Genomic DNA, 27,170 nt, shown 5'->3' with positions numbered 1-27,170 from the left:
CATCACAGACCCCCCCCGGGTACAGTAACCATCACAGACCCCCCCCAGGGACAGTAACTGTCACAGACCCCCGGGGACAGTAACTGTCACAGACCCCCGGGGACAGTAACTGTCACAGACACCCCCCCAGGGACAGTAACTGTCACAGACCCCGGGGGACAGTAACTGTCACAGACCCCCAGGGACAGTAACCATCACAGACCCCCCCCAGGGACAGTAACTGTCACAGACCCCCCCCCAGGGACAGTAACCATCACAGACCCCCCCCCCCAGGGACAGTAACCGTCACAGACCCCCAGGGACAGTAACTGTCACAGACCCCCAAGGACAGTAACCATCACAGACACTGTGATAAGCCAAGCCTGGCATGAGTAGAAGGCAAGATGCGAAGCCAGTTCTGGCCAGACCGTTTTCTGGCTCGGAGGGCAGGCCTGAGGAGAGGCCTGAGGAGGGGGGCAGTGAGATTGACAGCCGAGTACTGGATACCCCTTTGCTGTCCCCTCACTGGGGGAAGGTGCGAACCTAGACTCACATCCTTTCAGACAGAAGTTTTTCTTCTTAAAAGACATATCTGAGGAAAGGAACGAAGTTTCTCTTTTTCCCCAGACACCATCAGTCAGTGTCTGCTTCCCACAAAAGAATCGTCTATCCCGAGAAGCTGAAAGCACACAGGGTCGTATCTGTCTATATTTCATTAGAGTTGATTTTTCAGATCTCTTCATGGAACCATCTTTTTTTCATAAATAAACTGCTTTAAGAACCACAGTAGGATCAGGAAGAAAAATAGAATTATGAAATCAATCCAGTGCTAGCTCCAAGGCTAAACCTAAATCCCGTGCTTAGATTGTGTGACTCTCAGCGAGCTTCTTTTCCTGTTGCACGTCATAGACTTGGTTTTGTTCTCCGCACACACTCGTGTGTTAGTGACCATGCATATGGTCACACCGTTGTTATGACTTTCTTTTGTGCATAAGTTTACTTCTTTTTCATATTCTTGTGTACAGCACACACCTATAGAATGCAAAGGCTACTCTGTACAAGCACTATGTTATGCTCATAAACTTATGATAAATGCAAACAAATAATGACAATAAGGGGCAAGGGACAGGAAGCAAGCGTAAAGCAGACACTGCCCCAGCACGTGGCAGAAGGCCAGTATCACGTGACCAGTGTCAGGGACCTGTGCAGAGGAGCACACCACGATGAGATTACAAAGTTTCTCACGCATGCAGCAGATCACACTCCAAAAACCTTGGAACACTGTGAACAATAAAAACAAATGGGGGGGGTGTACAGTACATTTGCATTTAGCAGGGCAGGTCGAGCTGTGTCCTGGAGCGTTGTCTGGAATGCTGCTTCCGGTATTTGTTCATTACAGAGAGCTACGTGAGTGTCTGGTCTTTCAAGGCCTCATTTTCCTAATCTGACAGTAATATTTATCTCATAAATTTATTCGTTGGGTTAAGAAAACTAGTTCCTGACACGTAGTTAGAAAGGTGCATTGCTTTAGTTCACACATTGTATTTTTACAGCTGAAGTTAAGAGGCAGAGAGTAGAAACAGAACACAAAATTTTATAAGCCATGCTGTGTACTTTGGATTGGATTTGTATTCACAAGCATGTAGTGGAGACAAAATTTTGAAACAAGATGCTTAAATATCCTTGTAATTTAAAGGAAAATGAAACATGTTGTCTTCCTCCTAACTTCATCTGATCTCTGTTGTTTAAGAACCCACTTGAGAGCGAATGGGAGGGTAGAATTTATCAAAACACATTATAGATGTATGAGTTCTAAAAAAAAAAACAAAACTAAAAAAACTAACTAAAATCAGAAAATCCAAGAAGTTGAAGAGAGAGACCTGTTTAAGAGCACTTGGCTGCTTTTCCAGAGGACACTAGTTTGTTCCCAGCATGCACATGGTGGTACATGAGCATCTGTAACTCCAATTCTAGGGGATCTGGTGCCCTCTACTGGCCTCCAAGGTGAACAATGCAGGCAGTGCACAGACAAATGCCCATTCACCCGTCATCACCAGATACATGATTTATCCACAACTCCTACACCTGAGGCTCAGGGAACATAGAGGAACAAAGTCTCCTGTGAGACTGCATCTCCTAGAAATGCCAGAGGAGATTTGTCATCCATGAATCCTCAACAACACAGCTATCTAGATGGGACCTGAACAACGGCCACATCAATGGGCAAGATGACATGGAAGAGGGAACGCTCCTGGAGGACCAAGCCTGGACAAGGACGCACAGTCAAGTAAAGAATGCCGCGATCAGGACAAAGAGCTGCCCACGGTTATACGATCCCGGATGGTCAGCTCTCAGATCATAGCACGCCAGCAACAATGTGCTCAGTGCACATTAGTAATTGGACATCTCTCTCTCTCGCCTGCAGTTCCCAAATAACCACTCAGAGGCCTATATTAATTATAAATATTTGTCCAATGGCGCAGGATTTTACTAACTACCTCTTACAACTTAAATTAACCCATTTCTATTCATCTGTGTATCTCCACGTGGTCATGGCTTGGCCAGTAATGCTCTGGCATCTTACTCCTCCAGCAGCTACACGGCATCTCCTGACTCTGCCTTCCTTCTCTCCATATCTCTGTTTGGATTTCCCACCTAGCTTTATTCTTCCTGGATATTGAACAAATCAGCTTCTTTGTTAACCAATGGTAATAAAACATATTCACAGTGTACAGAAGGACATCCACATCACATATTGATCTAATATGTGTGTATGCTTATTTATATACATATATATGCAGTTAAAGAAACAGACTATGAATTTGAGAGGGAGCAAGAGGGTAGTGACCCAAACCACAGGAGTAAGAGTCCAGCAGCGAGTGTCAAAGGGGCCAGGGATGAGAAAATAAAGACAGAAAGCTGGACCACGAGGTCTACATGAACTGAAGACTCGGCTGGCAAGTTCATTCACAAGTACAGCATCCTATATACTGTTTTCAGGGGTGGGTGGGATGGGCCCAGATCAGCCGAAATCTACATCAAACAACACAGGCAAAGAGCGCTCAGAGCCTCAGAGGCTCAGAGCCTCAGACATACATACTGCCCTAGGACTGACAACCGCAGCCCTTCATGGGTAAAGTCGGGTTCTTAGGAACTGAAGCCTTAACTCCTTCAAGGCTCCATCCACAGCCCTAGACTGGTCCTTACCAAGTCTGCCCTTGGGCAAGGGCACAAAACTAGGGTTCCCATTGTCCTATCATCGGGGCCCCTGAGAAAGCCTTGGTTTGGACTGGCTCCCAACAGGATACATGGAAGCCATGTATATATTATATATATTTATTTTATTTTATTTTAAAAAAATAAATAAGTAATAAAATGAAGATAAAATAAATAAGTTTAAAGAAAAACAAAAAATAAAAATGTCTGAAACAAGCCGGGTGGTAGTGGTGCATGCCTTAGATCCCCTCATTCGGGAAGCAGAAGCAGGTGGTTCTCTGTGAGTTCAAGACCAGCCTAGTCTACAGAGTGAGTTCCAAGACCGCCAAGGATACACAGAGAAACTCTGTCTTGTGGGGAGGGGCATTCTGTGGTTTTCTTAGTATGTTGAAAACCAAATGTTGAGATTCCTTAACAAATGCAATTGAGGTGAGTACCTTAACTGAAGTCAAGGAGAGGGAGGTATATGAATGTTTGTTAAGAGTTTACGACATGTCCTGAACACAGGGGTAGGTATAGCTACTCCCAGAAACTGTTCGCAAATGTAATCCCAGTGCCAGAGGATGGGTTGTTGGTTAGGAAGTCTCCTCGAGCCCCAAACAGTGCAGGCAATCACCACTGCTGCTGGTTGTCCACCAAAACTAAACGGCAAGACCTTTTTGCTTAAGACACACTATGGCCTGGTAACGGTATGGCTTGGTTTATTTTCATTTGCTGTGACAACATACACTGATCAATTAGTTATTGATAATTTATCAATTGATTAAAAATATCAATTAAAGGCTAAAGAGCTTCTGTAAAAACCTGGATGAAATTGATCGTGTCATTAAAATGAGTAACTTAGGGGAAAATGACCTGAAAATAGAAGGGAGCCTAGTTAGGAGGAAGAAGGGGGTTGTGGGGAGGAAAGAATATGCTCAAACTACATTAAATACATGTACGAAAATGCCATAATCCAACACTTTACATATAACTAATACATGCTATAAAAACACTTATTTTAAGCATTAAGAAATTTATAATGACATTATCTGGAATACTTATGCCTAATTGTATGCTAAACTGACAAAATTAGTTAAACATAGCTATTGAGGACTGTCTTGATTACATTAAATTTTGCCCAACTAGGAAATAAAATGATATTCACTTAAATGAGAAAGTCAGGAAAACAGCAAGTTGAAAATAATACAGTGTATTTTCCAACATGATGACCCTAAAGTACTACAAAAACATCAGAGTGGGTAGACACAAATATAACCAAGTGTTGTTTTATTTGACATGTACCTAGAAATATAGAATTAATTATCCAGTGTTTAAGCATATTTAAGTCATAGAGATTTTAAGATTATTATGAGTTCTTTTTAGAACATAAACTAATCTCTTTGCATAAAACTTCCACGCATTATACAAAACAACACTTGAAGAACAAGGTGTATAATTTCATTCCATACAAAGAACAAATTTCTTTGAAAACTTAAGCAACTTGCTAAATGGAAGAACAGAAATATCATAATTAAGACTAGATTTGTGTAGGAGACAAATCCTCCTAGATACTAGTAGATTACAGAGATTATATCCCTCTCTTGCTAAAAATAAATCTATAGTCCTTACAAATTTATTCACTTTCAATAACTGGGATGTAGGCTTAATTTCAAAATCCGTTACACCAGCATTCCAACAGGCAGACAAAGATAAGAGAAGGAATCAAAGTAAGACATTTTCAGGGATGTCCTATGCAATTAGGACATGGTTATCCTGCTAACATCTCATAGTCGATACGTAGAAACATGGTATTTTTTATTTTTCCTGGAAAGACTGCCCAGTTACACAGCATGAATTGTATTACTGAGTAGGAACTGGAGAACACATCTGGAAACAGGGCTGGCTGGCAATTTCTACTACAACAGGTCCACTAGAAATGGCATATCATTCCAGGAAATTTGGAGACATTCCTTTGACTCCTGAAGAACAGAGAAGAGAACAAGATGCATACTGCCTAGGCCACAGACATGCATCACTATTTTCACATTAAGTAGAGAGAGGTATCTAGGTATTTTAGTTACTTTTCTGTTACTGTGATAAGACACCATGGCTACAGTACAAGTGACTTGTGGAAGGAATAGTTTATTTTCGCTTACAGTTCTAGGGGAAGAGTCCATAATGGTGGGGGAGGTATGCATCAGCCAGCCCGAGCAGGAAGCTGACAGATCACATCATCAGCTGCAGACAGGAAACAGAGATGGTGAACCAGAAGTGGGAGGGAGCTATAAACTTTCTAAAAGTTATGGGGCTTGATCTGTTTAGGGAGGTGGCCCTGGCAGTGGGACCAGGACTTATCCTAAGTACATGAAGTGGCTTTTTGAAGCCCATTCCCTATGGTGGGATACATACGTTGCCCAACCTGACTCAGTGGGGGAGGGGCTTGGTCCTGCCTCAACTTGGTTTCCCAGACTTTGCTGCCTCCCCAAGTGAGGCCTTATACCCTCTGAGGAGTAGATAGGGATGGGATGGGAGAGGTGGGAAGGAAGGGAAGGGGGAGGGACAGGGAACTGGAGTTGGACTGTAAAAATAATTTTTAAAAAATTATAAAATATGTGCCTGGATTTATATAGTTCAATAACTGGTGAACATGCACTTGGGTTTCTCTGTGTGGATTACCTTACAATAGCAACTATTAACTTTCTTAATAAGCTCTGACTATCCTCCTATTAGACCCGTGAAAAGTACATTCATTAAACATGACTAAAATAAACTATTGTGACCCTTCTCCTTCTTGGTTTTTTTTTTTTTTTTTTTTTTTGTTTTGTTTTGTTATTCTGTTTTTACAACCTAACCAATGTTTTCTCTCCCTCCTCTCTGCCCAGTCCCTCCTCCCCCGACCTCTTTTCTCCCCGACACCACGAACGAACTCATCCTGCACTGTTTCTCTTCCAATACGGGTGGGCGTGTTATTTGTGGTTACCAGCCAGCCACGGCACGTCAAGTGGCGGTAAGACCAGGCACCTCCTCTTCTATTAAGGCTGGGTGAGACAACCCAGCAGGAGGAAAAGGTCCCAAAGTCAGGTGACAGAGTCAGAGACATCCCTTGCTCTCAGTGGCTGGTGTCCCACACAAAGACCAAGATACACAGCTGTAACATATATGTAGAGGTCAGTCCCATGCAGGCTCCCTGGTTGTCAGTTTAGTCTCCATGAGCCCCTGTGGGCCCAGGTGGGTTGATTCTGTGTGTTTTCTTATTGTTCCCTTGACGTCACTGGGTCCTACAATCCATCGCCTTCTTCCACAGGATTCCCCAGGCTCCTCCTACTGTGTGGCTGTGGGTCTCTGCATCTGTTGCCATCAATTGCTGGACAAAGCCTCTTTGATGACACTACGGCTAGGCACCACTCGATGAGTATAGCAGAGTATCATTAGGAATCTTTTCATTGACTTTTCCCCATTTGTGTTTGGTTCCATGCTAGGTCTCTGTGGTATCCTGCCTCTGGGTCCTGGCCCTTGGGGGGTGGGAGAGGGCAAGCTCCCTCCCACTGGATCCTGGCCCTGAGGGGGGGGGGGTGAGCTCACTCTCATGGCAGGAGTCTCCAGCTGGGCCGGTCATTAGTTGGTCACGCCCACAATTTCTGTGCCATCTTTACCTCGGCACATAATGTGAGCAGGAAAAAAAAAATGTAGTTCAAAGGATTTGTGGCTGGGTTGGTGTCCCAGTTCCTCCACGGGAAGGTTTCCCTGGTTACAGGAGATGGCTGGTTCAGGCTCCATACCCCAATTGTTAGGAGTCTTAGCTAGAGTCATACTCACAGATTCCTGGGAGTTTCCATTACTCTTGCATTCTAGCTCATCCCAGAGATGCCCCCAGATCCTGCCTGTCTCTCCTGGTACCCTCTCCCTCCATCCTTCCCCAACCCGATCCCTCCTGTTCCTATCCCCATTAGCCCTCCGAGACCCCGCACCCCATCCACTGGCAGGCAATATTCAGTCTATCCCCCTCCACAGTGAGATTCATGCATTCCTCTCCCCAGCCCCCCTCCCCCTTGTGACTTAGAGTCCCTGGGTCTGTGGATTGTAGCATGGTTCTCCTTTATTTTACAGCTAACATCACTTATGAGTGACTGCATACCACGTTTGTCTTTCCGGGCCTGGGTTACCTCACTTGGGATGATCTTTTCTAGTCCCATCCATTTGCCTGCAAATTTCAAGATTTCATTTTCCCCCCACTGAGTAGCACTCCATTGTGTAAATAAAGCATAATTTCTTTATCCCTTCTTCAGTTGTGGAGCATCTAGGTTGTTTCCAGTTTCTGGCTATTATGAATAAAGCTGCAATGAGTATAGTTGTGCAAATGTCTTTGCGGTATGGTGGAGTGTCCTTTGGGTAAATGCCCAGGAGTGGTATAGCTAGGTCTTGAGTTAGACTGATTTCCAGTTTTCTGAGAAACTGCCATTTTGATTTCCAAAGTGGCTGTATTGATTTCCAAAGTTTGCCCTCCCGCCAGCAGTGGAGGAATGTTCTCTTTGCTCCACATCCTCTCCGGCATGAGCTGTCACTTGTGTTTTTGATCTCAGCCTTTTGACAAGTGTAAGATGGAATTTCAGTGCTGTTTTAATTTACATTTCCCTGGGGGCTGAGGACATTGAACATTTATTTAAGTGTATCTCAGCCACTTGAGATTCCTCTATTGAGAATTCTGCTTAGATCTGTACTCTATTTTTAACTGGGTTATTTGGTTTGTTGTTATCTCGTTTCTTGAAATCTTTATATATTTTGGATATCAACCCTCTGTCAGAGGTGGAGTTAGTGAAGATCTTTTCCCATTCTGTAGGCTGCCTTTTTGTCCTATGGATGGTGTCCTTTGCCTTACTAAAAATGCTTTTCAGTGTCAGGAGGCCCCACTTGTTAATTATCAGTCTTAGTGCCTGCACGACCAGTGTTCTGTTCAGGAAATGTGTCCTGTGCCAATATGCTCAAGGCTACTCTCCACTTTCTCTTCTGTCCGAATCAGTGTATCTTGGTTTATGTTAGTTAAGGTCTTGGATCCACTTGGAATTGAGTTTTGTGCAGGGTGATAGATATGGATCCCTTTGCATTCTGATCCATGCAGACATCCAGTTAGACCAGCACCATTTGTTGAAGATGCTTTCTTTTTTCTACTGTATAATTTTGACTTCTTTGTCAAAACCCAAGTGTTCATTGGTGTGTGGATTTACTTCTGCGTCTTCAGTTTGAATCCATTGATCAACCTGACTGTTTTTATGCCAATATCATGCAGTTTTTATTACTATTGCTCTGTAGTACAGCAGGACAGAGGGATGGTGGTACCTCCAGAAGTTATTTTTTTGTAAAGGAGTGTTCTAACTATACTGGGTTTTTTGTTTTTCCATATGAAGTTGAGTATTGTCATCTCAAGGTCTGTGTTGGAATTTTGATGGGGATTACATAGAATCTGTAGGTGGCTTTTCGTAAGATGGTCATTTTTACTGTTAACCCTACCAATCCATGAACACGGAAGATCTTCCCATCTTCTGATCTCTCTCCAATTTCTTTCTTCAAAGACTTAAAGTTCGTTTCATAGAGGTCTTTTACTTGCTTGGTTAGAGTTATCCCAAGATATTTTATATTATTTATGGCTATTGTGGAGGGTGATGTTTCCCTGATTTCTTTCTCTGCACAGTTGTCATTTGTATATAGGAAGGAGAGCTATTGTTATTTTTAGTTATTTTTGTATAAAGCCACTTCACTGAAGGTGTTTCTCAGATGTAGGAGTTCCCTGGTAGAATTTTGGGGGTCACCTATGCATACTACTATGTCATCTGCAAACAGAACATTCACTTTTTCCTTTTGTTGTCTTATTGCTCTAACTAAAACTTCCAGTGCTATACTGAACAGATATTAAGAGAATGGACAGCCTTGTCTTGTCCCTGGTTTTAATGGAATTGCTTTAAGTTTCCACTTAATTTGATTCTGGCTATGGACTTGCTATATATTGCCTTTATTATGCTTAGGAACATCCCTTGTGTCCATGATCTTTCCAAGACTTTTATCATGAAGGGGTGCTGTATTATCAAACTCCATTTTTTAAAAGTTAAAACCCAAAGCATCTTTTCTGATCACATTAATTTCTGAATTGTGCATAGAAACCCAAAGAAGGATTCAAAGACATCATTACACTATATTTATATAATAACTGACTGTGATTCTTGACTCAAATGAAATGTTTGTTTACTATTTTATAGTATTAAAACATCATTTTCCTTATACATTCTATTTAATATCTTTAAATTAAAAGTATCACATTAGACCACTTCTACATGGTATATTCTACTGCTTCTTGTAACAACACTGGAGGCTGTTAACTGTTTAATCTGCAGGTGCAGAAATGTAAAAAGTAACCTCAGGTTCAAGTGGGTGTGGCATGCAGCACAGTTGAAGAACGGACAACCAGAAACAAACCAACAGATGCCTGGGCAGAGACGCCCGGGTGCCACCTGAAGCTTGGACAGATACGGCGGCAAAGCCTGCTGGTTGAGATGCAGCCCCGGGGACTTGTAGGAAGGCCTAGCTGGAATGAAGGGTAGGTACAATGTTGATGGAAACTTGACTGACAAGGGTAACAAGTCCGGAGGAAATCTTCTGCACTTAATCAAAGAAACATCACTCCGCGTAGTACAGAATCCTTGATAACTCAATAAACCTCGAGTCGTTTATTGATCCCGGAAAACTGGAGTTACCATCTGTTGTTTACCTCACTTTGTTAGTAACTCCTGCCATGAAAGTACACAATCATCTGTATTCTTTCTCACTCTATACCCCCTCCTCTCTCTCTCTCAGCCTCTCCCTCTCTCCCTCTCTCCCTCCCTCTAACTTCCCCCACACTTCTCTCTCTCTCTCTCTCCCTCTCTCTCTCTCTCTCACACACACACACACACACACACACACACACACACACGCAGGGATAATTTCTTCCCACACTTCTCTCTCTCTCTCTCTCTCTCTCTCACACACACACACACACACACACACACACACACACACACACAGGGATGAAACTGGAGACACGATGGCCGCGATGGCCTGCATGAGGAGCCTGCACTGCCACCTGAGGCCACAGTGACATCCAGGCTTGGGCTGCCACCGAGGGCCATTCGGAAGTCCGTGGTTTGGGCTGCCACCTGACATCATGTTGACATCGGAGCACTGTGCTGAGAGCCCTGCCCCTCACCTGCCACTGCGCTCGGGAGAGCTGGCCCCGAGGTCCCCCAGTGACACCCACTACCTACAGCGATGTGGGCACAGGAGAGCTGGGCCCCTCACACACACTTTGGGACCCCAGGAGAGCTGGCCGCAAACTATACAGATCAATGGTTGGAAATGGGAACGGTTATGCCCAGTGAAATAAAGCAAGCCTGAGAGGCTAAAGCTGTATGATTTCTCCCCTGGGACTCCTGTTTGTGTGTTTAACTCGGACTACAAGTGAAAGCCAGAACTCCAATTCCCTTCTTTATCTGCATGGGAGGGTCAGGTGTTTCCATGGAGTGTGTACACTTGAGTACAGATGGACATATGCCTGTGCACGTGTGCATGCAGGCCTGAGAAGGGCATTAGATATCTTCCCCCATCTCTCTCTGTACCTCAAGCTCTCCTTAGGCTGACATTCAGGGGGGCCCAGAAATCTGCATGTGTGCACCCACAGGCTCACATATGCCAACTGGCTACACTTTAAACACTATATTTACTTCTATTTTTATTTGTAACACTGAGGATAATATCTAGTATCTTATACATACTTGGCCTTGAAATGGTCTCCTTCCTTGAATGTTCAGACCTTCTATTCACATTGTCACTGGACTGCCCATTACTTAAAATTATATCAGCATATGTAATTATTATCAATTAGTTACTATATTCTATATATTACTATATATTGTATTTACAATTATATATGTTACATGATATGTACTCATATATACATAATTATTATTTGCTGTACATTACATATCTCATCCAATTCTATGACAATACAGAATTTCTTAATGATTTGTTTGGTATGTAAAAGCTTACAAACTGAATATCGCCCAGTTTACCAGCCTTTGATTTTATAAACAACATGTTATTGTTTTTTGGCCAGTTTTCTTCCTTGTCTTGTTCTGAGTCTTAAAGGTGAAATGTTCCTAAAAGTTTCACCACTAGTTGCTACTTGCCAAGGATTTTTATGAATATTAATTACCGCATTACTCTTGGATTCCTAACTTGATGAATATTTTTATCACAAGTGAATGCTGACTATTTCAAACATTCTCTTCGACAGTATGATCTCTTTTTTCTTACATAAGAATTATAGTGGTAATTACTTTTTAGGTAAAAACGAACCCTTTAGAAGAACCTGGATGTTATTCTACTCTGCCCTCAGTTGCTTTGATAGAACCATGGCCAAAGGCAGCTTGGGAAGGAAAGGGTGTATCAGCACCATGAAAGCAAAGCAAGGCTGAAACTGGAGGTAGGAGCTCGGAGGCAGGAGCTGAAGTGGAGGCCAGGACAGGCTTTCTCTCTCTGCCTTGCTCTTTCTCATATGACACAGGACCACTTGCCCAAGGATGGCACTGGCCGCAATGTGTTGGGCCCTAACACATCAATCATCCATCAAGAAAACGCCCCACCAGCTTGCCTACAAGCAATCTGATGGAAGCATTTTCTCAGCCGAGATTCCCTCTTTCAAGATGACTCCGGCTTATGTCACGATGACAAAAAGCTAGCCAGCACAGGTGTCAAGAAGCTATTCTGTTTATATATTAGTATGTGTAATTAGCATGCATCCTCTGAGATAGATGGCAGACCCTTAATTTTGAACTTCTCCCATTTTGTGTGTTAAATACTATAAATTTAACTCAACAGACTCTTTTCTGTGTAGTAGTCAGGTTTCTACCAGGAGAGAAAAAGGAGAGCCTGGCAATTTGCATATAAATTTACTATTAAATTATTAATTACAGCAAAGAATTGCATGCCATGTTATAAAGAGAATGCTAATGAGCACAGAATAGAATACACAGGGATCAAATATCACTTTCTAGAGCTGAGAAAGAGCACTCATGGGGAAATCTGAGAGCACCATCCCTCCTACACAATATGATTCAAGACAAGATCCATCGCTCATTGGGGAGTCACAGACTGAGAAGTTAGATTGGTAGAATTACTCAAAAGCTACCATCTGAGATGCCAGGGAAAAAAGATGCCCATAACAAATACATAGGCTATCTACAGGATGGATATACTTGGGAAAAGCAGTCCAGGATGCTGGGGAAGCTGTTGGTGAGGCAGTACCACAGGAGGAAACTCACTAGGAGGGTCACTGGTATCCTTCTCAGAGCTAGTTTCCATCCAGCTTAGGAAGCGAAAAGGAGAAAAATCAGGAAGAAGTCTGGGTTGGCCTCAGTGTCCTTCCAGATCCCCATTCCTGACAGAATCTGGTGCAGTTAACAGCCTTGCCTCCAGCATTCAAGGAAAGTGGATGTGGAAGGCAGTAAACTAATGACAGCTGTGAACTTCTTCCCCCAAGTTTTGATATGATAGGCTTTCGTTATCACAGTTTAATTTACATTATGGTTCTTTTCATTGACAAAGGGAGTTTCAAACCTGTCTAAATTCCCAAATATCAAGGGCGTTTGTAGACACTGTCTCATGATCTGTGCTTTAACCCCACTGTGTGCAAATATGCTTTTAATGGTCTTAATCTAGTGTGCGTGCAGAGTTGTCTTGTAATTTCTAAAATAATCAAATTGACCATAGCGTTATATCTATTTAAAGATAAGGTATAGTCTCTATCATTATGCTATTATGCTCCAATGCCTTCATAGGTTGTATAGATTTGTTGCCAAATTTATAAATTGTATTCCTAGTTTTAAATACCTTGTGTGTGATTTTTAAGTTTTGCTACAAGTTAGCATTCCTGAGGTTATATTTTTATCTTTTCTATCATTTAAAAATTAGGTTAGAATAAAACCATTGTCTTGTTGTGGCGCATTCATATGTCATTATAGTTTGTCCTTATTTGCCCCATAGCCAACTTTCCTACCCTTTCCGCTCTGCCCCAAGACATCAGGTTCCCTCCTTCCTCCAGCTAATCCCCGCCTTTGCTTCCTTTATTTTTATTAGCTGTTGTAAGCATACAAAGTAATATCTTTCACTGCAGAATTTATAGACATTCTTTGTTTTTACTCACTTCCCCAAATTCTTCCCACATCCCTCTAATGCTCTTCTCCGTGTCCCTCTCTTCTGTCCCAATACTGTTCCTTGTGACTTCACACCATTTGTGTTTCATGACCCTCTCTGCTGTTTAGTAACCACTCCCACCTCCTTTAAGATCTCTTAGTCCGCTCTTGTGGCGTTCTTCCCAGTCCCTTGCAAACACGGCCAAAGCTTTTGTCTCCTGGGTGATTCTAGGTCCTGTCGAACTGGCAATCAATATTAAGTGTTACAAGTCCACCTCTTGTGAAGGTAACACTCAAACATAGCACTTTCAAACCACAGCCTTGCACCCATAGGCTCACAACCATCCCACAATGCAAAGTGCCCATCCCACAATGCAAAGTGCCCATCCCGAGTCCAATTTCAAAAGTCCCCATAGCGTCCAACTGTTTAAAAGTACAAAATCCAAATCTCTTCTGAAACTCAAGGCTAACCCTTAACCTTGAGCTCCTATAAACAACAACAAAAATGTCCCCTAAGTACAATGAGTGAGCATCTCCATCACAACAGAGAAGTATTGTTACAGCAATGAAAGATCAGACCAAAGCGAGGCTAAAAGCAACAGGTCAAGTATTAAGTCCTGCAGATCAGTGTCGGACATCTGGGACTCGCGATGGAATTATCTGGGTTCTAAAGGGTTTGTGGAGCTCTGCGCCTCCAGCTTTGCTGCCTATAGCACACACAGCCTTTCTCTCCCGCTGGCTGAACCTTTCCTTACAGGACATCCCATACTCTTAGCATCCCCGGCTCGTCATTGCTACTTAGGTTTCATCTTTCCAGCTTCATGCAATGGCCTCTCGGGCCTTCTTGCAGGGACTCCTACTCTGGCTTACCAGCTGATGAAATTAGAAGCTGCCAAGATCGATTTACTCTTTCATCTCTCTTACCTGCAAAACCAGCACCGCTCGGGAAATGCTGTCAAGCTCTGCTCAGGTTGTGAGATAGCCTGTCTCCCTTGAACCAGTCGTTCAACCTTGGTGTGATAAATCTGGGCAAACAATTCGTAGGAACCTGTCGAAAAATTTACATAAGTAAATATTTTGTATTTATGCTATAGATAGTAAGATATGTTTATTTCATTGTGATGTGTTTTATATATATATGTGTATATATATATGTAGATAGATAGATAGATAGATAGATAGATAGATAGATAGATAGATCCATACATGTATAGGTAGTGTGTGTGATCACACGAGTGTGTGTGTGTGTGTGTGTGTTTGTGTTTGTGTGTGTGTGTTCAAGGAGTCCAAAAGAGCATCAGATATCCTGGAGCTGGAGTGGAAGGCAGGAATGAACTTGGAAACTAAGGTGCTGGGAACTTAACTCCATAGAGCCCTGTAAGAGCAGCAAATGTTCCTAACTGCAGAGCCCACAAGTACCAGTATATTTGCCCCTGTATCATACATTCTAGTAGATATTAGAGTTGGTATGGCTTTGAGCGTGTTCTTGGTAATATAGAAAACAATTTATAAATATACCAAAATCATGATAATCACATTTAAGGATTGTATATAAAAGAATAGTGAGGTTGATTAGTATTGCCAGTTTAATGTGTTGACTGTGCGGGACTCTGTTCTAACTCAGCTATATTCTTCCTTTCCTCTCATGAAGTTTATTCTTTCCATTATCTTTTGAATTTTTTTATATTTACGTGTATGAGTGTTTGCCTGCTTGTATGGAGATTTACCATGTGGGTGCCTAGTGCCTGCAGAGGTCAGAAGAGGGGTAAGGTCCCTGGAAATGCCATCATGGAAGGATGTGAGCCACCATGTGGAATGCTGTAACTTCTCACTGAGATTTTCATTGTCAACATTTCAGTTTTTATATTCATTTTCTCTTCCTGAAATTTTCATCCCCATTTCTGACTCTCATCTGAACTGCTGACTCCCCAATTCATTCTGATGACTGTTTTCTCTGTGTTAGTTGACTTTCCTCACCAAGCCCTGAATTGAATTCATCTTCTCATTTGTATATTCTTTTATAGCAGTAATCATTTTTACTGTGAACTTTTAAGGTCTTCATCTGTGCTATGCTATCTATTTTATAACCTTGAATTAAGTTGCTGAGGATTTATGGTCTCCAGTGTTTCTGTTTTGGACATCTGTTGAGGTTTTATTTAGAAATTTTATTGGAACAGCCAACTTTGTAGAAAACTGAATCTCATCAATAACACTCACTAAGAAGAAAGAAAACTGTTATAATGACAATGTCAAGTTATATAAAACATAAAAACACATTAAAATCACTTAAATCTCACCAATTACATTAGCAATGCCAAAAGACCAGAAAATAGCCAAGATAAGCTTGAGTGTGCTGTGAAATTAAATTTTTATAAATTGAAAACAGTAAGTAAATAAATAAAAGGAGTCAGAAAAATAGAGAAGAGAAGCTAAACAAAATAATTAAAAATGAAAATAAGAATATAAAACAATACTATTGAACAGAAGATAAACATAACAGATTAGAAAAAAACAATAAGAAAAAAGTTTTTAATATTTTCCAATAAGAAGAAAATTGGAAAACAAAATCTGATAAATGTAAGAGCTGAATAAAAGATAAGAATGTGAGATTTTTAAAGTAAAAGTAGAAACTAATAGCATAAAGCTCATAAATGCACAATAGAAGAAAATTAAAACACTAGATAATAAGAATAGGAAACGGAGACTGGTGGCGATGGCCTGTCTTGGGTGTCTCTGGGACCTCCTGCCCAGTAATTCCTAGAGAAGTATCCTGAACCAAGCACACCCATCATCGTTCAATAACCCACACCTTCTGGGAGCAGGATTGCCCTCATGCTGGATAGCTCTGACCAGTCTTCTTTATACTTTTTTTTTTTTTTAATTATCCTGCAAAGTGTGGATTTCCATGACTTACTTATACATCCTTAGTTTTGGTTAACCCAACCCTACTCCCTGGTCTCCACGTGCCCTGTGTCCTACACTCCTTTGTAATTACATTGTTTACATCCGTTGCAATATTGTTAGTTTCCATGCAGCTTTTCATAACCCTTCATTTTGGTTAAGTCTTCCTCGTCTTCCTCATCTCCTCGTTTTGAATCCTTTCAATGTTTCAATCTTCCCACCCTTGGGATTCCCTCTGTCTACTTCATTTTACCTACAGTTTACTGTCTCCTTCCCCTTAGGAGGTCCACTCCTAATGGTCTACTTCTTATCACCTGGGTTCCACAACGACTCTAGCTAAAAACAAAACAAAAGATTCACATACAAGACAGAGCATGCAGAGTTTGTCTTTCTGAGCTTGTGTGATCTCACTAAGTATGATTTTTTTTTTCTAGTTCCTTCCAATGACTTGTAAAGTTTATGGTTTTGTTTTTCTTTAGGTTCCACTGTGTGTATGTACCACGTTTTTCATATACATTTGTCTAGATGGTGTCCTACTGCTGAGGACACCAACCACTTAGGCTGCAAGATATTAAGAAACCAATCACAAACTGCCTGGGAACTCTCTCCCTACTGGATAGATTACAGGGTACTAGAAGATGCTTCCTAGGCTGCTAAGGGAGAAAAGACATCAGTGATCTTACTTGGCACTGGACCCTGAGGGCTACAATCAGAGCTGGCAGGCAAGTGCACTTACTGGTGCAATAGTGACACATTGGTTATAGGGGTAGCCAACAACGTTTTGATTGATTGGAAGCATTCTGCACAACACAAATATAATGACTGCTCAAAAACCCATGACTGGAGAGATCATAGGCTTTGGCAGAAGGGAACTAATGATGTTACTTCTATATATGCCCCTGTTGTCAAAATACATTTACTAGTTATCTTTGTACCCATACCTGTGATGTTCTCAACCTTGATACTGGAACTGTGTGTGTGTGTGTGTGTGTGTGTGTGTGTGTGTATGTGTGTGTGTGTGTGTGTGTGTGTGTGTGTGTTGGACAATCGCTAACACTGCTACACAGATAAGTAAGTGTTGGTGCCCAGTCATAGATAACTCATCCACATCAACTTCCCTCCATCCAAAGGTCAGAAAACTGGTAGATAGAATGTGAGAGCCAGAAGAGAGCTATGAAGTGCTACCCTCTGGATGTGACGTGGCTGATGCACACAGCAACTCACAGCAGTTCACTTGCTTGCACAAGGTCAAGCTGATCAAAATTTAAACACGAATATGGAAATGGTGCACTGGTGTCCACCCCTCCAGAGGAGCTATCAGCAGATGATGGCTGCTGAGGAGACGTGAATCACTTTTCTTTGGGGATGTAGCCACATGGTAAGCCATCAGTGATAGTTCCACACATCCATACACGATCATCAATAACTGGTCTCATTAAACCAATTAAACCAATTAAAAGGGGGAGGATTTGAAATCGGTAGAGGAAGGGCTTGGTGGGTATTTGGAAGAATTGAACAAAGTCATGATGGGTGGATAAGGTCAAAGTACATTGTATGCCCACGTATGAGATTTCCAAACCTGAAAATATTATTTTTAAATGGATATCATGAATACAAAGAAATATGAAAATGGGTAAAGAAAATTAAATGAATGCATGAGGGCAAATGAAAACATAAGCACAGTAAAGGTTTTTTTTTTAATTCAACAAAGTAGAAATATTGCTTAAAGTTATGGTATAAGATGGAGGAAGACCAAGGTAGGGAAAGACAGATAAAGTGTGTGAGACAGAGGCAAGGAAGAGGCAGGAATGCTGCAGCAGTTCCTTAATTCTCAAAAACTGGAGATCACCAGTTATGTGTAAACAGGTGGGGATCGGTTTCATGTGTGACTTTTCCTTATGTCTTATGCAGCTATTGAACTTGTTTTGGGAAAGGGTCTAATATCCACCAAAACTAGGTTCATTGTATTAGAGTATCTTTTTGTATGCAGTGTGATTCCACTGACCCACATCTTTGTAGTTATGTAGGCAAACTCATTCCCCCACACTCCTGGGGCTCCCCAGGTGTGACCCCTTGAGATGCTTAACATTCCACTTGTGGAGCTTAACGCCAATGCACTGGGAGGGAGGATTTTTTTTTTTTTTTTTTTGCATACATTTCAAATCCCGTAAGTATCTATCACTCTACTAAAGGAATGTAGTTATGGGTATCAAATATTCCAATGGGGTCTCAGTGCTCAAAATCTGCACCAGTAAAAAGCAGATGGGTGGCCCTAGATGTTGGTCCACCTGCTAACCCCAGGCTTAGAGCTGCCAAACCATAAAGCTATTCCCAAGTGATAAGGTTGGCTTCTGGCCACTGCCGTGAAGCCACCCTCTCCTGTGTTCTTGACTGCCTCTCGCAAGCCTCTCACCACCTCTACTTGGGGGCTTGTTGGTGTTAGGCTCTCCACAGCTGCCTCCCGGGAATGTTCTCACTGTAGGACTGGGATCAACTAAACTTGGGTTCCCAAGCTTGTGGTTATTCCTGCTTTCATATCCTTAGGGGAGCTTACAATAGATTGTCTCTCAAGATGGTTCCCAGTCACAACCCTATGAAGCCATCTAAGTCACACAGAATGACAAGATGGGATTCCTCTCAGCTGCAGGCCCATTGTCTAGAAGAATCACTGCCTCATTAAGACCTGCTTGGGAGGGCTGCGGACTAGTCACATGATCAGAACTGCCACCTGCCCTATCTTTTGAGTGAGACTTCTGGCTTCCTTCCCCTTGCTCGGGAGCCATGTGGCTGAAGCTGTGTTGAACTTGGCTTCCTTCCTGTCTGTTGCCTGCCTTACACTCAGCGTTTGTCTGATGTTCTATTACTCCCTTGGCGAGCTCTGAAGCACTTGCCCTTCCTTACTCTATCATACCGTCTGTCCTTTCTGATGGTCTCTTCTTGTCTCGTATAAAACTGTTTTTACATTGATTTAATTCTACACATATGAGCATTTTACCTACTTTCATATATATATATATATATATATATATGTACTATGTTCATGTTTGGCACCCAGAAAAGAGGATGTCAGATTCCCCTGGTACTGGAGTCGTAGATGGTTGTGAAGCATCATGTAGGTGTTGGGAACTGAACCTGGGTCCTCTACAAGAGCAGTACTTGCACGAATGGGAGCCATTCAGACTGACCATTTTCTAAACTCACAGGTCTGAAGTAGTATCACACTGCTACACGTGCTTTTGTATGGCTTCTTGTGAGACAAATGACCGATGAGCAGCAAATGATTGGGTGAGGCTCAAAGCGACTCTGGTAGCAAACAAGAAGACTGCTGTTCTGAAGGACCATTCCCTCATAAAGATCTGGCTGCTCTTCCTGAAAACACTGGCTGACACTTTACCTCACCCTGCACAGACCCCTACACAGCCCTTGTCCCACCTGAGACAGAGGCCAAGTGAGGCTGGCTGACTAATACGGCAGATGAACTTACGCACTATGCATCAGAGTGACAGTGATGAATAAATTTCATCAGCCTCAATTCCATCTGAGACCAGCAAATGCCAAAACTATGCATATGTACAAACTCTAACTAGAAAGCCTGCTATTCATTCTGTTCCTCGGTGTGACTACAAATATTTAATTATCTGAAATCTTGAGCAGCATTTGGGATAGAAATGTGGATGGCTGCATAGCGTAGCTCTAGCAGTCATATCCAGAAATAAATATATGGGTTAGCGAAATCGATGTCTGTGCCTCCCCCCCCACATACACAAACACAGACGCACAGACAGACATATGGTAAGATAAGATCACTTATTTGTAGTTAAATATTTACATTACCTTAGAAAATTTTATCTTCTTGTCTTTTTTTTTTTTTTTCCTCTCGGAGAGCCCTGAACTCAAAACTGAAAGATGTGATTTCTATCCTGACACATTTATATACCAAGACCTCAAGAGGACACCAAATAACCTAAACTTCCCTTCTCTTCTCCCACCAAACAGATGAGCAAAAGAAACATAAACAACAACAGAGGCCCAGAATCCAAAGAAACCAGTGACTGCCAGCATTCCTTCGGCTTATTGCATATTAATTGTATTCTTCCCTATCTGGATAATTTGGGAACTCAGGTTTTGGGTAAACATTATTATGTCTACATAAAAGACTGTCCGCATCTCACAGTCTTTTTACTTTCGTGGTCATTTTAAAGACATTTGTAGAGTTTGACAAAGCATGGTGACTCTTAATTAGAATGATGTGAACATTCAAATGGAGTCTGGCTTCCTAATAAACCTGAATTCAGGCTGATCCTGTTTGAGCGTTTTCCAGATTTGCTGCAGAACACTGCCATCAAGTGTAGAGTTGCAGAGTCAGTTTGTAGAGATGGTTGCAACGGACAAGTGGCGGCGTAACAGTGTCTCCATGGACATCAACCCAAGTGCTTGTTCTTCTCAATTTTTGACAGGTTTTAGCAGGTAACAAATGCCTTCTGGGAAATGCTAAAAAAAATCTCCCATCGCTGAAGCCCTTTACCCTATATATTAAGTTTAAATATACCATTCAGAGGGCAAAAAGTTATGGCTGTGGCTCACCTGTTTATTCAGGTTCTGAATCACGGGCAAATAGGCATGAATGGACTCTTGCCGACTCTCCTGAGTATAATGATTTTTTTCCTGCCCAGTTTTCATTACAAAGAAGCATCCTACTTTCCGTTTTCAGCTAACATTGAATTGATTTAAAATAAATGAGCAGGCAAGCAAATAAACCCTTTCTTTGTTATTTGTAAGCACACAATCTGTATTACAAATGGACCCACTTCATCTTCCAAAAGGTGCTGAGTAGATTACTGGCACAAAGTCAGCAATCAAAGCCTGTGTATTGAGAGGCAGTTAAAATTAAGCAATAAAACTCAACCTGTCATTTAAAATAACAAAGTACCTTTCTAGAATAGAATCTATCCAACAATAAGTACTGTATTGTTCACACTGAATAAAGCTTATATTCTAGCCAACATTAAAGAGCAACAGCAAGGATGTCATGCTTCATTGATTTTTAATACCATTTCCTTGTCTACTATCTTCTTCATTTCTAATTGTGTAGACAAACATGCACTAAATATGGGCTCTTTTAACCCTAACTCAAATTCCTTGACACAAAATTGAAGTGAAACTTTCCCAACTTTCCCCCTCTACAGCACTGAGCTAGTTTCGCATCTAATATCGTTCACATTTTATAATAGTCAACGACTATTTTCATAAGATTGTAAACTATTTACAGCAAGATATTTAAATGATAACTTAATCGATCAAAATCAGCAGTACGTTTCCCATTGACAATACAAGAAAATCAGTGCTTGTCTCTCTACCCATAGACATGGGTGGCCCGGTACATTCAGCCCAATGTGCTCCATTCACGGATTTTCCAGGGCTTTTGTTTGTTATTTGTTAATGGGAGAGGGATTTCTGTGGTTGGGTACAGATTGTCATGGCAGAAGTGTTGGAGGGTGGAGAACAAGCTTAGGGAGTTAGTTCTCACCTTCCATGTTCAGATGAGTTCTAAGATTGCCTAACTCAGGTCACCAGGCTCCCACAGCAAGTGTGTTTATCTTGCCAGACCCAAATTTTTCAAATGTCAATAAGTTTAAGCAAAATATCCCAGATCTATAGAGCTCTGGTCAGGGAGTGGCATGCAAAGAAGGAAGTAGCAGGGTTATATATGTGATGTGTGATCTTCTGAAACAAATTCAAGCACTCTTTCTGTGTTATAGCCACGGATGCATCACTTTCCAAAGATGCCAATAGACAAGATAGACATAAAGAACTTTCTTTGGGCTTAGTTAAATGTTTTAGATATCTTAATTTGATTAAGGAGAAAACTAATGGAAAATTAGCAAAGAAAATAAGAGTAATTGGGATCTGTTACATGATATAAGGACACTATATTTAAAAAAAAAATGGGAATGTCAAGCTCAGAGGAATTAATGGCCGTGTGGCAAATTGAAATATTAGCTAGTATTTCTCCAGGGCAGTCTTATCTACTGATTGCATGTGCTCCAGAAGTTGCAAGTGTGCAAAACTCCATCAGAATTCCAGTCTAGTATTAAATTATTTTGTGAAGAAAAACAAACAGCCTGGTCTCAGCTTAAATGAGATTAGCGTGGAGCTATAATGCTTGGCTCACAGACAACTTCACACGTTGTACTCACTCAAGACTTAAAAAAAAACTCTCTTTGCTCCAAGTGACTTCACATAGTTGAACCTCGTCTAGGACATGTTAGACATTGTTTTTAACCTAGGCAGATCTGATTTTACTCTATCTGCCTTAACGATACACGTGGTTTTATAAACAGTGACTTTATAGCCAGTCATTAAAGTGGTCAGTATACAGGGTTCAACCTGTGGCAGACACAGGTGAAAATTGTTAAAGGGCTATTGACTAACAAACAGCCTCGGCACAGTCTTTCCCACAGACGTCTCTTACCTTCCTCAATTGGCTTGGAAAACAGACCCATACCCTAGAAATCCAAACCTTAAAAGCTCCTTGAAATATGGCTCAGAGGCTCATTTCATAATTCCTCTTTATCAATGTCATTTCATCTTGATTATCATGAGGCTTCCTGTTTCAGCAATGCTTAAATTATAAATGTTATGTATGTGTTCTAATACAGACTATCATATATACCTAATCTACACTGTTTTCACGTTTCTTGAGCACTGATGCTAAATAGGTCCCCTCCAAAACAATTTGTGCCCATGGGCAGGGCAAACCTACTGTTTCCCCAGATGGCTGTCTTCTGCTCAAATGCCACCTTAAGCTACTTGAGCCCTAACCCACTTTTTCATACTTCCATTTCCCAAATAACTCACTGTTACATCCACACCTACTGGTACGAAGCATAGGGGAGAAAATGAAGACACCTTTATCTGTGGGTGATCTTATATGTTTATTCATACCTGATTCTGCTTGAAGACCTTCCGGTTGCCCATCCTAGCAATTACTTCCTGTGTGAACTCCCTTGCCATCACTGGAGCCATGACAAATTCCCCATTTCTAACTAATGACTTGTGATCCACAACATATGAACTCTCTATAATAAGTTTCCCAGATACAGGTACTGTATATCGTAACTCTATATTACATTCTGCTTGTGAGGGTGATTGTAAACAGAGGACTCGTTACATGACTTTACTGGGAAGAAATGTGCCCTGAGTACTCTCGGGAAAAAGCTGTCCACCCACCTGACACGCTCTTCTTTCATCATTTCACTATTTTATCATCTTCTGTGAACTGTTGCTCGGGACTTAGATTCCCAGCAGCTCATTAGCACAGCAGTTGGCTCTGTTAATCTTTCCCATAGGAACTCAGGCTTATACAAATACTGTCTCATTTGCCTTCATGAAACTTGGACAGTACCCACATCCCGATTGCTCCTCTTTTCACAGTCTGCTCAATGATTTAGTACCTTACAAACCAAATTTGCGTGCCAGCTAGAGAGTCCATATTTACTGACCCCTAGCTACCTGGTAGAGATCACACCCTTTCCTGGGGTGCAGCATAGTAACAGAAGCCTTCATAAGGCTCCGGGTCCCAGGTGAATCAACCTTTTTCTTAACATTCCCATGGATGTGGTCCTGTCAAGCCCAGTGAATTGGAAATCAGTTATTGCCTCTCTCATGTCCAATTCCTTCAATAACACCAACCTTTCCTTTATTGTCTTCTGATCCCTTGAGGATCTCAGCTGGTAATAATTAAGGATCTCTATGAGCTCATGAGCCAGTCCATCAAGGAACAACTTAGCTGGGATCGCCTTATACGATGCAGTCTTTGTCTCAAGGACAGATGAGTAGTTTTCATTCTGTGGTTTCTCTGCTTCTACCACACTCCAAGTGACTTCATCTGCCCCTGTGTCCCGAGTCAGGCTGTGGCAGACACTTCCTTGCTTGTTTAAAAGTCTTACCGAGTTCAAGCAGTTCAAATGTAGATGATTCACTGATTATCATGGTTTCTTGCAACAGGTCATAACTATAAACCCATCTTTCTGTATTAGAGGTCAGACCCAAGAGTTATCTTCTTCACTGACTGATACTTCCCATGAGATCCCAGAAGTCTCTTTAGCACAGTTCTAACTTGGGCTTTCTATCCCTTCCACTTTGCCAGTGGAACACACACACACACTCACACACACACATCTCAAAACAATACTTCCAAGCTCTAGCGCCATATGTAAGGAGTAAGGTTTTTCCCGCTGCTGGTCTGGTCCCACCACCACACCAGCCCCAAATAACACATAGAAACTCTATATTTGATATAATGGTGTTGGCCAGGTACTTGTTTCTTATAGGCTAGCTCTGTCTTATTTATAAACCCATTTCTATTAATCTAAGTATTTCCACGTGGTCTTATCTTACCAGAGAGAGAGGCCGCCGGCATTCTGCTCTCTCCCTCTTCCATCTTGACTCCTCCCTACTACGTCCTCGAATCCTCCTTGTCTCCTAGTCCCCCCCATCTTGCTTTCCTATTGGCCAGCAGTGCTTTATTCATTAACCAGAATGAGAAACATAGTTACAGAATGACATCTCCCATCACTTAAACGTTTTTACTTACAAATCAGAGGCTAAGGCAATACCAGCACTCTTTTTTCCCATTGTAAGTTTTCTCTTCTGTGGGAAAGTTTCTTCTAGGAAAAAAATAACTAAGCCTCAGTTGTATGCTTCATCACCCACAGCAAAGATTTTGAAACTGATAACCTGTTTCCAGCCTCTTCCCATATTCTCTAGCCCATCAGCAGTTCTAGGAACATTCCCATACTCGTGTTATGGACCATGTTTATCCAGGAGGGATGCCACCCCAGGCCACATAGAGGAAGGGAGCCACCTTGAGAACCCCTCCGTTCTCTGATGGCCTTAGTTATATGTGTAACTCATCACAGGGGGCCTATAACCACACGACAGCAAAAAGGCTTGACACCCCACAGCACATGGGGAAAGGAAGCAATATCATGACTACTCTCAGACCTGTCTCCATTGCACCAACTCCTCCCCAACTCATCTTTAGTTCCGCTGGTCCTTGTTTCAATACCAGTTGTGTTGTGTGACTTTTCCTAGGAAGACTTGAATAAATGTCTGTTCTAGATGGGGTAACGAAACAAAGAAGTGTTTCCATCCTTTTCTAGCTGAATAAGCAGTGAGGTTACTGTGCTTGCTTACAAAAGTGTGGGTGACAGGCTACTTACAGTAGCCTGGGTGATTCAAAGACAGTACCATGAAAAGCTCACCATGTGAGTTGCGGCGGTGTCCTGCTGTGCAGCCAGTCACATTTCTTGTGTGGTCATTCAGCAGAGATCTCTAAAGAAACCCAGACCCAAGTCCAACCAATGGAGGAGGAAGAGGTTGAGACCTTTGCCTTTCAGGCAGAAATTGCCCAGTTGATGTCCTTGATCATCAACGCTTTCTATTCAAACGAGGAGATATTTCTGAGGGAGCTCATTTAAAAATCACCAGATGCTCTGGACAAGATCAGATACTAGAGTCTGACAGACTCTCGTAAACTAGACTCTAGGAAGGAGCTACACATTAATCTTATTGCCAACAAACAAGATCAAACCCTTACTCTCATAGACCAGAAATCCTGATGGCATTACTAATGTTGAATATGGAGAGTTCTGCAAGAGCTTAACCAACAACTGGGAAGAACACTGGACAGTAAAGCACTTTTCTGTTGAAGGACAATTGGAATTCCAGGCCCTTCTCTTTGTCCAAGACATTCTCCTTTTGATCTATTTGAAAACAGAAAGAAAAACAATATCAAGTTGTATGTGCACAGAGTTTTCATCATGGATAACTGTGAGAAGTTAATCACTGAGTTTCATTAGAAGAGTGGTGGATTCTGAGGATCTTTAAATATATCTTGTGAAATGTTGCAGCAAAGCAAAATTTTGAAATTTATCAGAAAGAATTTGGTCAAGAAATGCTTAGAACTATATACTGAACTGGCAGAAGACAAGGAGAACTACATAAAGTTTTATGAGCAGTTCTCAAAAAATATAAGCTTGGAATTCATGAAGACTCTCAAAATCAGAAGCTTTCAGAGCTGTTGCAATACTACACATCTGCTTCTGGAGATGAGGAGGTTTCTCTCAAGGACTATTCCACTAGAATGAAGGAAAACCAGAAGCACATCTACTTCATCACACATGAGACCAAGGACCAAGTTGCTAACTTGGCCTTTGTAGAGCATCTCTGAAAGCATGGCTTAGAAGTGATCTATATGACTAAGCCCATTGATGAGTGCTGTGTGCAACAGCTGAAGGAGTTTGAAGGCAAGACCTTGGTGTCTAATACCAAAGAAGGACTGGAACTTCCAGAAGATGAAGAGGAGAAAAAGGAACAGGAAGAGAAAAAGACAAAATTTGAAAGCCTCTGTGAAATTATAAAAGATATTTTGGAGAAAAAAGTTGAGGAGGTGGTTGTATCAAGCCGATTGGTGACATCCCGTGCTGTATTGTCACAAACACATATGGGTGGACAGCAAACATGGAGAGAATCATGAAAGCTCAAGCCCTCAGAGACAACTCAATGATGGGTTACATGACAGCAAAGAAACACTTAGAGAACCCTGACCACTCCATCATTGAAACCCTACGGCAAAAGGCAGAGGCTGACAAGAATGACAAGTCTGTGAAGGATCTGGTGATCTTTCTGTGTGAAACTGCACTCCTGTCTTCCAGTTTCATTCTGGAAGATCCCCCCCCCCCCGCACATGCTAACAGGACCTTAATTTTCAGATCTAAATCTTGTACTTTCTGGGCCTTGTTGTTTCAGTTACTTCCTGAGTCTTATGAACATCCTCCTGCCTCTACATGTGAATTTTTCTATCTGAAGTAA

General features: G+C 41.8%; 1 pseudogene; it reads left to right on the top strand.

Annotated features, from left to right (window-relative positions):
• The first annotated feature begins 367 nt into the window (after positions 1 to 367).
• Positions 368 to 27,170, top strand: LOC127234953 (heat shock protein HSP 90-alpha-like; annotated as a pseudogene).

This window comes from Phodopus roborovskii, unplaced genomic scaffold (assembly GCF_943737965.1).
Source record: "Phodopus roborovskii unplaced genomic scaffold, PHOROB, whole genome shotgun sequence".
NCBI lineage: Eukaryota > Metazoa > Chordata > Mammalia > Rodentia > Cricetidae > Phodopus > Phodopus roborovskii.
This window is presented reverse-complemented; position numbering and strand designations above follow the sequence as displayed.